This window comes from Aquarana catesbeiana, linkage group LG04 (assembly GCF_042186555.1).
Source record: "Aquarana catesbeiana isolate 2022-GZ linkage group LG04, ASM4218655v1, whole genome shotgun sequence".
Classification (NCBI taxonomy): Eukaryota; Metazoa; Chordata; class Amphibia; order Anura; family Ranidae; genus Aquarana; species Aquarana catesbeiana.
Window position 1 is genome coordinate 37,924,357 of NC_133327.1, and position 12,204 is coordinate 37,936,560.

The window sequence follows — 12,204 nt, forward strand, 5'->3', positions numbered from 1 at the left end:
CGCCTGCCTCTCTGATCCTCCGGTGCTCTCTCACCCGCCTTACAATGTCATGCCGCCAGGCTGCAAAGATGCTACAGCCTGGTAGTGGGCCCCGTTCTGGGGGTTGAAGACCCCTGTATTAGAGGACCTGGATGCTAGACAGACAGGAATATGATGATGGGTAAAATATGGAAGTGTTTAATTAAAGAGAGGGAGACCAGGAATCATCTCCCATGTATTCCTCGTTAGTATAGTGGTAAGTATCCCCGCCTGTCACGCGGGAGACCGGGGTTCGATTCCCTGACGGGGAGGCAGAATTTTTTATTTTTTTTGTACAGGTTGCCCTTAGTTACAGACCTGGAAAAAGGACAGGGAATTCTGAATCATATAAAGCATAAACGTGAAGGGTCTGTGACTCTAAAAGTATAAGGTGGTATAGTGGCAGGTTAGGGTAGTATAGTGGCAGGTTAGGGTAGTATAGGGCAAGTTGGGGTGGCATAGGAAAGGTTAGGGTTTTATAGGATCAGGTTGGGGTGGTATAGGGCAGGTTAGGGTAAAAGAGTGGCAGGTTGGGGTGGCATAGTATCAGGTTGGGGTGGTATGGGGCAGGTTAGGGTAGAAGAGTGGCAGGTAGGGGTGGTATAGTGGCAGGTAGGGGTGGTATAGTGGCAGGTTAGGGTGGTATAGTGGCAGGTTAGGGTGGTATAGTGGCAGGTTAGGGTGGTACAGGGCAGGTTGGGGTGCTATAGTGGCAAATCAGGGTGGTGTAGGGCAGGTTGGAGTGGTATAGTGGCAGGTTGGTTTGTTACATAGAGGCAAGTTGTGGTGGAATACAGCAGCAGGTTGGGGTGGTATAGAGGTTTAAAGGTGGTATATAGAGGCAGGTGGCCACTATACTGCTCACTAACTGCCCTATTACTACATACTGGGAGAAAAAGTCCTCTTAGGGGACTTTAAAGGGGACACCTACTCATAAGTAATAGAGTATAATAAAGAGTGTAATAGATGTAGGTATGATTGCAAAAGTATGGGTGTTTATTGGGGTAAGGATACGGGTAAATAGGGGTTACAATAGATGAGGCATAAGGTACAGGATACAAGTTATAAACATGGAAACATGGCAATACAACATGCAAAAAGATCCACAATCATGGGACTCCAGGTGTGTATGGAGCACACACCCAGAGAGTACCGATGCGTTTCGAGATAAACTCTTCCTCAGGGGTGTCTGATAGGGATCAGCAAGCACAGAGGTATGTCTATAAATTAAAGAGACAATAATGAACAAGCTATACAGTAATGTATGTACAACAAGGTTGGTAACATCATAGGATAGTGTAGCTATACTACTATGGGAGTATGGTAATTTGTACAAGGTGAGAAACATTTGAGGTACTAACCATATTATGTTGCTTGGAGGGCATGTGTTACTGCATTGTATCCAATGAAGCACTCAAAAGAAAGGGGGGGGGGGGGGTATGGTTGGTTGGGGGGATAAAAAGACATCACTGGACCTCCATGGATCGTTCACCCCCAGCTCACTGACCGCCCTGCCGCTACATACTGCTGGTATAGGGCAGCTTGAAGTGGTATAGCGGTAGCTTGGGGTGCTATATAGAGGCAGGCTCAAGGTTTTTTTTTTTTTTTTTTTTTTTATACCTTAAAGCGACATTAAAAGGCAAAAAACAAAAATGTCATACTTACTTGCTCTATGTAGTGACTAACCCAGTGAAGCAGATGTCCCCTACAGCTTTCTCACACTGTCATCCCTCTTTTTGTTAGAGGACCAAGATGCTAGACAGACAGGAATATGATAATGGGTAAATATAGAAGTATTTAATTAAAGAGAGGGACAGCAGGTGCTTATCCCAAGTATTCCTCGTTAGTATAGTGGTAAGTATCCCCGCCTGTCACGCGGGAGACCGGGGTTCGATTCCCCGACGGGGAGGCAGAATTTTTTTTTTTTTTTTTTGCGGAGCCTGCCTTTAGTTACAGACCTGAAAAAAAGATAAGGAATTCTGAGTCATATAAAGCATAAACGTGAAGGGTCTGTGACTAAAAATATAAGGCGATATAGTGGCAGGTTAGGGTAGTATAGTAGCAGGTTAGTGTAGTATAGGGCAGGTTGGGGTGGTATAGGGGGTTAAGATGGTATAGGGCAGGTTGGGGAGGTATAAAGCAGGTTAAGGTGGCAGGTTGGATTGGTATAGAGGCAGGTTGGGGTGGTGTATAGAGGCAGGTTCGGTGGTACGTAAACTTCCATCTTTGAATTTTACCTATAGGTAAGCCTATAATAAGGCTAACCTATAGGTGGTGTAAATATCTCACTATTTAGGAGATATTTACTGTACATGCAGCCAGTGACATCGCTGGCACATGCACTCTGAAGGAACGGCCATCTAGGTCGTTCCTTCATAGCCCTGTGTCATGACCGGCGGCTCCTGTGTGCATGCGCGGGAGTGACATCATTGTGGCTCCGGCCCAATCACAAAGCTGGAGTCCGCACAAAGCACATTATGGCTTTGCCTTGCAGGTAAAAGAAAAAAAAAAAAAAAAAAAAAAAACTTTGTGGTTTACAACAGCTCTAAGGAAGCTTCATTGTAATTTTTTTTTCAACAATCAATATTATTTTGATCCTTTGTCTAGGGCCCTTTAAACTGCCTAGGGCTCATAGGCCGATGCCTACCCTGCATATTTAGTAATCCAGCACTGAGCTTGACATGTTTGGTATGTATTTACGCGATGTAAGCCAATCTTAAAAATTCTAAAAATAAATAGGGGAATAATATTGTTTGAGCAAAAATTCATTTTAGTGTATCTTTCCTAAAAATATGCGTTTGAAAATAGCTGTGCAAATATTTTGCAACAAAAAAGTTGAAACTAACACCACTTTATTCTCTAGGGTCTCTATTTTCTAAAATATATATATTTTTTTATTATGTACATGTCAAAATGTACTCCAAAATCTTTTAAAATGCCCTGGAGCAGAGGTAGGCAACCTTAGAGAGGTAGAGATCTACCTGCAGCTACGGACCGGGAAATCTCACTGCTTGTGATTAGCCGTGGGCAGTGTTGGCTTCCTGGCAGGATTGGGCATGTGGGGTTTCAAACACGCCTGAGCCCATCTCTAACAACCAATTGTGCTGACCCTCCTGTGCATGAGCCCATCAGCCCCATAAAGTAACCAGCACTGGGTCCTAATGTGCTGCTGCCATAGAGACCAGCGCTGTCAATAGACAGGACAGCAACCCTGATCGTTCTGCCGCTAGTCCACAGTGGGAGGATTCCCCCATCCACCAGGAATGTGTAGATAGGGGAATCGGAACTCTTTTTTTTCATTAAATCTAATAGTTGAATGAAAAAAGTGATCAATGTAGATTTGCCTAAGAGCTAAGACCAGCCATAAACAGTTTAAATCTCAGCCGGTTCAGCAGGAACTGTTTGAGATTTAAACCATTAATGGACAGGCTGAATGTACCAAGTTGATCGATCAAATTGAGTACAACCAGCCCTGCCTGATTCCATTATGAATATCGCTAGCAGCTGCTATATCTGCTAGTGATAAATCACAGTTTGCTGGTTTTCATATTTCCCACCCACACATCCCCTCTCGCCAGATACAGCGAACGCCGGGGATAGTGTGGGCGGGGCAGGAAGACACAGGAGGAGCAGAGGTGGGAGGAGGAGAGCTGTAGTGTAAGATTGTTTTGCCGATTTTCAGAAAGAACTAATATATTATATGCTGGCCATACAAAAACAATGTCTTTCTAATAAAATGTCATTTTAAACAACGTTCGATTTTCTAATTGGGGTCAAATTGACGTTTGCTTCCGACCACAGTGACGGGAAAATTTAAAGGAGCAGAATAGAAAACTTCTCAATTAAAGTTAAAGAAATTTTCAGACAGTGTATGTAGTTTTCGTTCAGAAATTACATTCATTTTAAAACTGAATGTTAAAAGTGAATATTTTTTAAAACAACATTCTATCATTCAGGAAATGTACAAAGATTTTTTGTATAAATATTCTCGTCTAAAAATCGATGTGTGTGACCAGCATAAGGTTTGGTTCACACCCATGCAGCTTGCTTTTGATCCGTTTCTGCAGTGCTTTTTGCTGTGCGTTGTGTTTTTGTAAACACGATTTTGCAGCAATTTCGAATTTGCATTTTTTAATCTTTTTTTGGCCAATTTGTTGGTTGGCAGATTTAAAAAACGCAAACCGCTGCAAAAACACACTACATGCTTTTCTGTAGCTTATTCATTGAAGTCTATTGAACCAAAAAAAAAATAAAAAAAAAAAAGCACCGTTTTGCATTGAATAAAGTCCTTGACCCTTTCCAAATACGCAGCAGCTGAAAACAGCATAGATGTGAACGTGTCTCATAGGAAACCATGTTAAATGAACTTTAGTGAGTTTCTGCAAAAAGCACCAAAAAAACACATAGGTGGGAACCAGGCCCAAGACATTTAGTAGCAGCAGCATGCTTTTTTTGTATAACCTGTCATAAAAATAAATAAAAATTAATAAATACACCCAGAAGTAGGATATATGGGCATTTTAACTAGAAGTTAGACATGAAGCTATATATAGGGTGGAAGGGAGATATAAATATTTTATATAAAGTACTATATAGTACTATGTAGTACTATAAAGTATATAAGTACTACTAAAAGCTGAGACTTTATTTTTATGGATGTAATCATTTTAAATATAATGAACAATACTGGTAAACATTTACTTTAAATGTAATTATAATGCCTTCTATTACATCCAGTCTATCAGCCTCCACCTTCTCTGGGTTCAGATGCTGATCTTCCCTGCAGAGAGTCTTAAAAAAAAAAAAAAAAAAAAAAAAAAAAGGAAAAGAAATCACTTTAAAACAAACATGTTATACTTACCTGCTCTGTGTAATGGTTTTGCACAGAGCAGCCCTGATTCTCCTCTTCTAGGGTAATCCCCACTGACACTTCTGGCTCCTCCTGCCTTCGGAGTGCCCCTACAGCAAGCTGCAAAGTATAGTATAGATTGCCTCTATAGAAAGGTAAAAAAAAAACAAACACAAAAAACACACCTTCTGCCTTTAAAACCACTCACTTCCTGCCCAGGACCACATGTCCCATTAAACATTGCTCCTTACATTCACAAGTTCTCAGGCACTTCCTGATGTAAACAAATAATGCATTCTGTATGCGGGCCAACTAAACGGCTGACAGATTAATCGATTATGAAAGTAGTTGACAACTATTTTCATAATCTATTTTTTGTTTCGGCCCTAGCTCTGACTTGGCATGTCTGGCCTCTGCAGATAGATCTCTTCTTCCCTACAGAGAAAAAGGGTTCTTCTTTACAGGATGCTGAAAGGAGACAGACTTTTTTACTGAGGCTATAGTTGTTTTCATAAAAACACAAAACTGCATTTCGCACAACTGTAGTTTTGATGCTATTGAATATATTTTGCAAAATGTAACTAGAATTTAATGCCATCAGATTGATACTTCCTGGCTGTCTTGCCACTCAAAAAAAAAAAACATGTAACACAATTCAGACAATAGGTGAAGAATGTATTTACATTACTTGTAAGAATATATATTTTTTTTATTATTACAGACATTGTAAAGACAAAAACAAACGTGCGTGCATTAAAACCATAAAACTGAAAGCAGCTATTTGCTTAACTTCGTCAGATGTAAGGTAATAGGAGATAAACTGCAAGGGATTATGACCTAATAGTAATGCTAAGTCAATACATCCAAAATAAAACTCAAGTCTCTAATAACATTCTCATATAGGCATTCTATAATCCCTAAAAATTACAGCAAAAAAAAAAAAATTGGAGATTGAAAAATCTGATTCATCCACCATGAAAGAAACAGAGGCTGCCATCAATGACTTCATATTTTGACAATCCTTGTTTGGCTGTCATGCTACCTCTGACTTCAAAAATATAAAACACTGATCTTAATCAAGCATTTAAATAGGATTTTATACCAACTTCCCAGGCCTGTATACTTGTTCCAGGTCAGTGACTGCAATTGGTAATGCCAGTGTAGCCAGCATATATATAATAGCCAGGAAGTCGGAGGGAAGTCAGCGCTGGCTAACCCATAATGCTATCATTTATTTTCTACTAACCCCTGTTCCACCGTAGGAAAAAAAAAAAAAAAAAGTCTTTCCTTCAGTTGCACTAGAGCAAGGGTGACATCACCATGATTCCAATGGGATCCTTGGAAATGTAAAATATCCCAAATCTTGCAAGAAGACACTCCAGCAAAGTGTTGGAGCACGAAACTTAAAATTCCCCAGGATCTTGCTAGAAGGATGGTGATGTCTCCCCCTGCAGTATGTAAGGCAAGTATATTAAATAACTTTTTTTACCTAGTCTTTTTGTACTTTTCTGCAAAATGTTGGCATTGGTGGGCTTCAGAAAATAAGTGGACCTTTGTTTACAAGGCCCCCTTTTCAAAGACCTGTCACTCCCTGCAAAAACACTGGATTGACAGTCTCACACGTCAAAGGTTTCAAACTCAATATTATAATCATTTAATGCCATGGCATCTTGCCATTCCACAGCACCGGGTCCATTGAAATACTCCATATACTTTAGTCTGTTGAGCTTGGCATTGGCTTCAGGTTTCTGTGCCTGCATATACTGCAATGATACAAGTCCTGCACTTTCAGTCCGCCAGTCACCAGGAATGAATGTTGAGTCTTCTATGATTTCCCGGTCCAGCAAGTCGAAAGGGGAATATTCATCAGTGTTGCTCCGCCGTAGAAAATTATGGAGAAGGCAACATGCCATTACAACCAATTCAATTTTATGTGGCGATAAATTGATGGTTGTGCGGAAGATCCTGAAGCGGTTTGCAAGCAGACCAAAGGCGTTTTCTGCTACACGTCTTGCTCTTGCCAATCGGTAATTGAAGACCTTTCGTTCTTTGGTTAAAGCTTCCTGTGAATAAGGCCTTAGAATGTTGTCATGTAAGGTAAAGGCCTCATCTGTCACAAAAGCAAAATTAAGGCCCTCTTTCGTCTCATGATTTTCCGGCAATTTCAACTGGTTTTCCTTCAGCTTTTCATAAAAATGAGTTTGCTCGATGACTGAACCATCTGAGAACTTGCCGTTTTTGCCGACATCGACCATTATGAACTCGCAGTTGGCATTGATGATGGCTATGATTATGATGCTGAAAAACCCTTTGTAATTGTAGTAGAGTGATCCACTGTGATGAGGAGGGTTGATACGCACATGCCTCCCATCTATCGCCCCACCGCAATTCGGAAAGTTCCACATTTCTTCAAACTGGCTAGAAATTATTTGCCAGTCTTCAGAACTGGTAGGAAACTAGAAAAAAAAAAAAAAAATCAGTGTAAGATTTATTATTTCAGCAAAATCATTTACCACCATCAGTAATCATTCCTAATAGGCCCCACTTGGCAGAACCCCAACACACAGAGCAACTACTGCAATCAATGGACGATAGCCATTTGACCTAAAAGAAAAAACATTTTTTTCTTACTTGGTTTTTAAACTTGTATTTTGGGATCTACGATCATACCAACAATCTGTTGAATCCTAGACATGTAAAAGCATGTGGACTTAAATGTTTCAGACGATCAGTTTGTTTTGAGAATATTACTAAATTTTTCTAAACAAGCTTTAATATATGTAAAATCTATTCCTTTTGTATGTAACATACTGCATAAGATGTATAGTTATCGTTTATAACAAAGTTTTTTTTAACCACTTCAATACCGGGCCTATTCTGGCACTTCTCTCCTTCATGTAAAAATCATCTCTTTTTTGCTAGAAAATTACTCAGAACTCCCAAACATTATACACCCTAGCGGCTTGCCGACCACCGCATGTACATATACGTTGGTAGAATGGCACGGCTAGGCAAATGGGCGTACCTGTACGTCCCTTTGAATTTGCCGCCGCGTGGGTGGCACGCACGCGACCCTGCCGCGAGCTCCGTGAGTAGGATCGGGGCATCAGCAAGTCGGGGTAAGAGGAACACTTTGGTGGGGGTGGGACAGCCACACCTCTTGACCTTTGAACTCTGGGGGACACGCCTGCTGACCTCCGTGAGTAGGTATCCGCGGGGATACCCGTGATTGTCTCAAGGAGCTAAAGAGCGGGGAGATGCTAATGTAAACAAGCATCTCCCCATTCTGCCTAGTGACACTCACTGATCATAGCTCCCTGTGATCGGAGCTATGATCAGTGATGTGTCGTACACAGCCCCTCACAATTAGAATCACTCCCTAGGACACACTTAACCCCTCCCTAGCCCCCTAGTGGTTAACCCCTTCACTGCCAGTGTCAATCGCAGAAGGGAAGAAAAAAAAAAAAAAACAAAAAAAAAAAAAAAAAAAACGCAGATCGCTGCCATTACTAGTAAAAAGAAAATTATTAATAAAAATGCCATAACACTATCCCCTATTTTGTAGACGCTATAACTTTTGCGCAAACCAAACGCTTATTGCGTTTTTTTTTTACGCCAAAAATATGTAGAAGAATACGCATAGGCCTAAACTGAGGAAAGAATTTTTTTTTATATATTTTTTGGGGATATTTATTATAGCAAAAAGTAAAAAAGTTTTTTTTCAAAAAATTGTTGCTCTATTTTTGTTTATAGCTCAAAGAATAAAAACCGCAGAGGTAATCAAATACCACCAAAAGAAAGCTCTATTTGTGGGGAAAAAAAAAAAAAAATGGATGTCAGTTTTGTTTGGGAGCCACGTCGCACGTCCGCGCAATTGTCAGTTATAGCGACGCAATACCGTCCGGAGCTTAAGTAGTTAGGGAATAAAATGATGGTCATTGCAACTTTATCTTGCATGGTATTTGTGCAATAATTTTTCAAACGCCTTTTTAAAGAAAAAGAAAAAACGGTTTCATGAATTAAAAAATAACAAAACAGTAAAGTTAGCCCAATTTTTCTGTATAATGTAAAAGATGATGTTACGCCGAGTAAAAGGGATATCTAATGTGTCACGCTTTAAAATTGTGCACACTCATGGAATGGCGCTAAACTTCAGTACTTAATCTCCATAGGCGACGCTTTATAATTTTTTACAGGTTACGTTTAGAGTTAGAGGTGGTCTAGTGATAGAATTGTTGCACACGCTCTAACATGCGGCGATACCTCACATGTGTAGTTTGAACTGCGTTTACATATGTGGGCGGGACTTACATACGTGTTCACTTCTGAGCGTGAGCAACCGGGGACAGGGGTGTTTAAAATTTTTATTTTTTTTTATTATTATTTTAAATTTGTTTATTTTTACACTTTTTTTTACATTTTTATTTTTTTGATCACTTTTATTCCTATTACAAGGAATGTAAACATCCCTTGTAATAGGAATCTATTGTGACAGGTCCTCTTTATGGAGAGATAAAAAAAAAAAAAAAAATTCACTGATTTCATGCTGACAGCCAATATCACGGCTTTGTTTACGTCCGGGAACCCGGGCGTGACGTCATAATGTCGTGCCCGGCCTTCGACGGTCATAGAGATGACTGGTGACCATCTGGTCACCAGACATCTCTATCAATGTCATCCGGCGCCCGATGATTCTTTCTCCGAGGCCCCGATGGCACGGAAGAGCCCGGAGAAGCACTGAATGGCGGCGGGAGGGGTAACCATCAAGCGATGGAACTGCCGCTATGATCGTTCTTATCGTGCACAGAATCGCTGGCTGCAAAGAATGATATCTGAATGATGCCTGTAGCTGCAGGCATCATTCAGCTATCCCCTCACAAAGTCAAGGACGTCATATGACGTACTGTGGTAGGGAAGTGGTTAAAAAGGGAAATACCATGACAAACATGGAATGACCAAAAACACGCCTAAAAATGGCCCACAGCAACCAGAAAATTGACAGTTACTTACCAGTAACTGTTTTTCTAGGATATCTTCCAGGACGGCACACCAGAGAGATGAGAGGCTCCTCCCTACAGGAAACGCAATCAATCGACAGCTGTTTTAAGTTCCCACCCTTCCCCTTGATCCTCAATTTGTAGAGAAGTAACTCCTGAACCTGGTTCACAAGAGAAATCATTCCTCATAGGCACTCACCTTCTAGTGTTCTACAAATTTTCCCTCCTCCAACGGGCGGGAAGTAGGCCTGCTGTCCTGGAAGATATCCTAGAAAAACAGTTACCGGTAAGTAACTGTCAATTTTCTCTAGTCATCTTCCAGGACGGCACACCTGAGAGGATAATCAAGTACCTCAGGCCTACCTTAGGGTGGGAACACTGCAAGACCCTCTTGGCGAACCTCAGTTCTGCAGTAAGTTTTACCTCCACTCCATATGCTTGATGAAGGTATCTTAGCTGGATCATGTGGCTGATCTGCAGGTCTACTCCACCGATGTCCCTGCCTTCTCCGCTTCGGATGCAGGATCTAGGTTGAGTGGGCTCTTAAAGATGGAATCAGAAAACATGTTAAACTTGTAGGTTAGCAATGTTGCCTGTCTCACACATCTATCAACCATGGCCTATTGTGCCTGTAGGTGCTACTTAGAACCCCTAAAGATTAATCGGAGACCTGTGTTGTAAGACAAGGACACTACATTGATCACTAAGAGGGCCTGTCTTAACACTACCTGTTCAGGGAATTACAACTGCAAAAAAAAGTGGGCCCCTAACAGACAACCTTTTTTGTTCATTTTTATCTTAACATCAGTAAAGACTAAAGGGAAGCCTACTTAAGGGTAATAGATTAACAAAAGCTTGATCCCTGGGTTTAAAGGCATGCCCAATCTGTGGCTTTACTTATGCCTGAGTGCCTACTTCAGGAGAATAAAGTCCATAGCCGGAGTAGAACACTCATACCGCTACATCTAGTTCTGCTAGAAGAGCGAAATGAAGGCCATGCACCGAGTGGTAACCTATTCGGTCAGGTATACATCTTTATACTTCATCTTCAGGCCATAATACTCCTCTGAACAGAACTTCCCAAGTTCTTACTAAACAGGGTGATTCTTTATCGCCTTCCTCCAGTGTCCTATAACCCTACTGAGCTTCTACCCTAGGAAATGGTTCTGGCATCCCTGAATGTAAGTGGTCGAGGCTGACATGTGATGTCTGCAGCCAGAACTCCAGGCCCCTCCACGGAAAAGGAGGGCTGAAATACAAAAGGTGATACATGCATTATTAATATCACAAATTAAAATAGATCATAGATTGTGGGCACAGCACAATAGATTTAGACAGAAAGGACACAAGCATAGACAGTAATGTGTATCCGAGTGTAGCTAGCTAAACCAACATATCAAGTATGGGAGAGACCCAAATCTAAACTTCAGTGTAGACAACAAACAGTCCTCACAGTCTGGTTTTCTGATGTGCGGCCAATATGTAAAAACATTAAGACACACGCAAACCCTAAATGCTGCATGTTTCTTAAGTGCAGCTAGCTAGGTCATAACTGATATAAATACAGAAAGGATAGGAACCCTCTTTACGGTGGTATTTTACTGATGTACAGCAAAACAAGGCCATAAATATAAGACAGAAAGACCCAAACTTCTATGTTACCTATTTCTGATGAACCAAATACAGTTATAAGATCAATGTGAACACGGAAAAAAACACCAACTCCTATGTTGTGCATTTCTGCTGTGCCACAGGGTAAAATAATATGGAACACAAGACAATATATCTTTTCTGTTATGCAGTTCTGTAGTGCAGTCACATAGAACCAACACATAAAGGACACAAGCAACCTGCAGCATTGTGTTTTTCTGAAGTGCAGCAAGGTAAGGCAATCAAACAGAAAGCACCAACAAGCTTACATGTTGAGTATTTCTGCTGTGCAGCAACATAAAAACAGAAAAAACAGACAGCCTTCCCAGCTGCGATCTTTCTGGTGTACTGCAAAGTAAGGCAATAACTCCATGATGTCTATTCCTGTTGTGTAGCAAAACCTCACCCAGAAGAGACAGATAAGCTTAGGGCTCCCACACCCGTGCGACCCAACCTGCAACCTGGGACCGCAAAAACGCAAGAGAAAAGTCATACACTATGGCTTCCAATGAGTAGCATTTGTGTCTGTGCAACTCCAGGTCGCAGCGCTTCCAAGCAGTCCCTGCTTTCTGGATCCACAGACCTCAAGATTACACAGGTTGCAAGGAAACTTGCAAATTTCAGGTCAAACAAGTGAGGAGTCCCCAATGCTGCGTCTTCCTGGAGGAGTGCAGCCAACAACCCCCTGCT

At 41.2% G+C, this 12,204-nt stretch overlaps 2 non-coding genes across 2 annotated transcripts; both read left to right on the forward strand.

Annotated features, from left to right (window-relative positions):
- Positions 1-218: 218 nt before the first annotated feature.
- TRNAD-GUC (transfer RNA aspartic acid (anticodon GUC)) lies at positions 219-290 on the forward strand. The gene has a single exon. It is a non-coding gene; the product is annotated as a tRNA-Asp (tRNA).
- A 1,565-nt stretch (positions 291-1,855) lies between these two features.
- TRNAD-GUC (transfer RNA aspartic acid (anticodon GUC)) lies at positions 1,856-1,927 on the forward strand. The gene has a single exon. It is a non-coding gene; the product is annotated as a tRNA-Asp (tRNA).
- The last annotated feature ends 10,277 nt before the right edge of the window (positions 1,928-12,204 follow it).